The following is a 4,911-nucleotide window of genomic DNA, read 5'->3' as shown; positions in this document are numbered from 1 at the left end:
TGAGGATGAGGTTGAGGATGAGGATGAGGATGAGGATGAGGATGAGGAAGAGGATGAGGATGAGGATGAGGATGAGGCTGAGGATGAGTATATGTTGAGGATAAGGATTAGGATGAAGATTGGGATGAGGATGAGGATGAGGATGAGGACGCGGATGAGAACGAGGATGAGGATGAGGATGAGGATGATGATGACGATGAGGATGAGGATGAGGATGAGGATGAGGATGAGGATGAGGATGAGGATGAGGATGAGGATGAGGATAAGGATGAGGATGAGGATGAGGAAGAGGATGTGGATGAAGATGAGGATAGGATGAGGATTAGGATTGGGATAAGGATTAGGATGATGATGCAGATGAGGATTATGATAAGGATTAGGATGAGGATTATGATGAGGATTAGCATGAGGATGTATGAGGATTAGGATTAGGTTGATGATTAGGATGAGGATGAGGATGAGGATTAGGATAAGGATTAGGATGAGGATGAGAATTAGGATGAGGATGACGATAGGATTAGGATTAGGATTAGGATGAGGATGAGGATAAGATAAGGATTAGGATTAGGATGAGGATGAGGATTAGGATGAGGATAAGGATGAGGATGAGGACGAGGATGAGGATGAGGATAGGATGAGGATCAGGATTATGATTTGGATTAGGATGAGGATGAGGATAAGATAAGGATTAGGATTAGGATTAGGATGAGGATGAGGATTAGGATAAGGATGAGGATTAGGATGAGGATGGGGATGAGGATTCGGATGAATTTATGATGAGGATAAGGTTTAGGATGAGGATGAAGATGAAGATGAGAATGAGGATGAGGATGATTATGAGGATCAGGAAGAGCATGATGATGTGGATAGGATGAGGATAAGGATGAGGAAAAGAATGACGATGAGGATGAGGATAGGATAGGATGAGGATAAGCATGAGGATTAGAATGAGGATTAGGATTAGGATGAGGATTAGGATTAGGATGAGGATGGGGATGAGAGATAGAATTAGAATGAGGATGACGTTGAGGATGAGGATTAGGATTATGGTAAGGATTAGGATTAGGATACGATTAGGTTGAGGATTAGGATGAGGATGAGAATTAGGATAGTATTTGGTTGAGGATTAGGATGAGGATTAGGATGATGATTTCGATTAGGTTGAGGATTAGGATGAGGATGAGGATAAGGATGAGGATTAGGATAAGGAATAGGACTACGATGATTATGAGTATGAGGATTAGGATTAGGAAGAGGATGAGGATGCGGATTAGGATTAGGATTAGGGAGAGGATGAGGATGAGGATGATGGTAGGATTAGGATTTGGACTAGGATTAGGATGAGGATGAGGATAACATGAGTATCAGGATTAGGATGAGGATGAGGATGAGGATAGGCTGAGGATGAGGATGAGCATGAGGATTAGGATGAGGATGAGGATTAGGATAAGGATGAGGATGAGGATGAGGACGAGGATGAGGATGACGAGGAGGAGGAGACATGTGGATTAGGATTAGGATGAGGATGAGGATGATGATGAGGATGAGATTGAGGATGAGGAACAAGATGATGATGAGGATGAGGATAAGATGAGGTTTAGGATTAGGATGAGGATGAGGGTGACGATTAGGATGAGGATGAGGATTTGGATTAGGTTGAGGATTAGGATGAGGATGAGGATTAGGATGAGGGTGAGGATGAGGATGAGGATGAGGATGAGGAAGAGGATGAGGATGAGGATGAGGATAGGATAGGATAGGCTGAGGATTAGGATGAGCATGAGGATAAGGATGAGTAGTAGGATTAGGATTATGATTAAGATGAGGATGAGGATTAGGCTTAGGATGAGGATGCGGATTAGGATTAACATCAGGATGAGGATGAGGATGAGAATGAGGATGAGGAAGAGGATGATGAGGATGAGGTTGAGGATGAGGAAGAGGATGATGATGAGGACAAGGATTCGAAGAGGATCTTGATGAGGTTAAGGATGAGGATTAGGATGAGGATGCTGATGCGGATCTGGATGCGTATTAGGATGAGGATGAGGATGAGAATGAGAATGAGGAACAGGATGACGATAGGATTAAGATTAGGATTAGGATGAGGATGAGGATAAGATGAGGATTATGATTAGGATGAGGATTAGGATGAGGATGAGGATGAGGATGATGATAAGGATGAGATTGAGGATGAGGAAGAGGATGATGACGAGGATGAGGATAGGAAGAGGTTTAGGATTAGGATGGAGATTAAGATGAGGATGAGGGTGAGGATTAGGATGAGGATGAGGATGAGGAAGATGATGTGGATAGGATGAGGATTAGGTTTAGGATGAGGATTAGCATGAGGATGAGGATAATGATGAGGATGAGGTTGAGGATGAGGAAGAGGATGAAGATGAGGATGAGGATTGGATGAGGTTTAGGATTAGGATGAGGATTAAGATGAGGATGAGGGTGAGGATTAGGATGAGGATGAGGATAAGGATTTGGATTAGGTTGAAGATTAGGATGAGGATGAGTATAAGGATTAGGATGAGAATGAGGTTGAGGATAGGATGAGGATTAGGATTAGAATGAGGAGGAGGATTAGGATGAGGATGAGGAAGAGGACGAGGATGAGGAAGAGGATGAGGATGAGGATAGGATAGGCTGTGGATTAGGATGAGCAAGAGGATAAGGTTGAAGATTAGGATTAGGATGAGGATGAGGATGCATATTAGGATTATGATTAAGATGAGGATGAGGATTAGGATTAGGATTAGGATGAGGATGAGGATGAGGATGACGATAAGATTAGGATTTGGATTTGGATTAGGATGAGGATGAGGATAAGATGAGGAAGAGGATGATGAGGATGAGGTTCAGGATGAGGAAGAGGATGATGGTGAGGACGTGGATAAGATGAGGTTTAGGATTCGGATGAGGATTAAGATGAGGATGAGGGTGATGATTAGGATGAGGATGAGGATGAGGATGATGATTTGGATTAGAATGAGGATGAGGATGAGGATGTGGATGAGGATGACGATGACGATGAGGATGAGGATAGGATAGGCTGTGAATTAGGATGAGCATGAGGTTAAGGATGGAGATTAGGATTAGGTTGAGGATGAGGATGCAGATTAGGATTGTGATTAAGATGAGGATGAGGATTAGGATTAGGATGAGGATGAGGATGAGGATGAGAATGAGGATGAGGATGATGAGGAGGAGGTTCAGGATGAGGAAGAGGATGATGGTGAGGATGTGGATAGGATGAGGTTTAGGATTAGGATGAGGATTAAGATGAGGATGAGGGTGATGATTAGGATGAGGGTGATGATTAGGATGAGGATGATGATTTCGATTAGAATGAGGATGAGAATGAGGATGTGGATGAGGATGAGGATGAGGATAGGATAAGAGGAGTATGAGGATAAGGATGAGGATTAGGATGAAGATGAGGATGAGGATGCGGATACGGATGCGGATTAGAATGAGGATGAGGATGAGAATGAGGAAGAGGATGACGAAAGGATTAGGATTAGGGAGAGGATGAGGATGAGGATGATGGTAGGATTAAGATTTGGACTAGGATTAGGATGAGGATGAGGATAACATGAGTATTAGGATTAGGATGAGGATGAGGATGAGGATAGGCTGAGGATGAGGATGAGCATGAGAATTAGGACGAGGATGAGGAGTAGGATGAGGGTGAGGATTAGGATGAGGATGAGGATAACTTGTGGATTAGGATTAGGATGAGGATGAGAATGATGACGAGGATGAGATTGAGGATGAGGAACAAGATGATGATGAGGATGAGGATAAGATGAGGTTTAGGATTAGGATGAGGATGAGGGTGAGGATTAGGATGAGGATGAGGATTTGGATTAGGTTGAGGATTAGGATGAGGATGAGAATTAGGATGAGAGTGAGTATAAGGATTAGACTGAGGAGGAGGATTAGGATGGGGATTGAGATGAGGATGAGGAAGAGGATGAGGATGAGGATGAGGATAGGATAGGATAGGCTGAGGATTAGGATGAGCATGAGGATAAGGATGAGTAGTAGGATTAGGATTATGATTAAGATGAGGATGAGGATTAGGCTTAGGATGAGGATGCGGATTAGGATTAACATCAGGATGAGGATGAGGATGAGAATGAGGATGAGGAAGAGGATGATGAGGATGAGGTTGAGGATGAGGAAGAGGATGATGATGAGGACAAGGATTCGAAGAGGATCTTGATGAGGTTAAGGATGAGGATTAGGATGAGGATGCTGATGCGGATCTGGATGCGTATTAGGATGAGGATGAGGATGAGAATGCGAATGAGGAACAGGATGACGATAGGATTAAGATTAGGATTAGGATTAGGATGAGGATGAGGATAAGATGAGGTTTATGATTAGGATGAGGATTAGGATGAGGATGAGGATGATGATAAGGATGAGATTGAGGATGAGGAAGAGGATGATGACGAGGATGAGGATAGGAAGAGGTTTAGGATTAGGATGGAGATTAAGATGAGGATGAGGGTGAGGATTAGGATGAGGATGAGGATGAGGAAGATGATGTGGATAGGATGAGGATTAGCATGAGGATCCTCATTATGTGGATAGGATGTGGATAGGATGAGGATTAGCATGAGGATTAGCATGAGGATCCTCATCCTCATCGTCATCCTTATCCTCATCCTTATACGCATCCTCATTATAATCCTCATCCTCATCCTCATTTTCATCCTAATACTCATCCTAATTCTCATCCTAATACTCATCCTAGTCCTAATCCTCATCCTATCCTCAACCTCATCCTCATCCTCATCCTCATCCTCATCCTCATCCTAATCCTCATCCTCATCCTCATCCTCATCCTCATCCTCATCCTCATCCTCATCCTCATCCTCAACCTCATCCTCA

The sequence above is a fragment of the Lupinus angustifolius genome, chromosome LG05 (genome assembly GCF_001865875.1).
Source record: "Lupinus angustifolius cultivar Tanjil chromosome LG05, LupAngTanjil_v1.0, whole genome shotgun sequence".
Taxonomy (NCBI): Eukaryota; Viridiplantae; Streptophyta; class Magnoliopsida; order Fabales; family Fabaceae; genus Lupinus; species Lupinus angustifolius.
The sequence above is the reverse complement of the archived record's forward strand: the minus strand, read 5'-3'. Positions refer to the sequence as shown.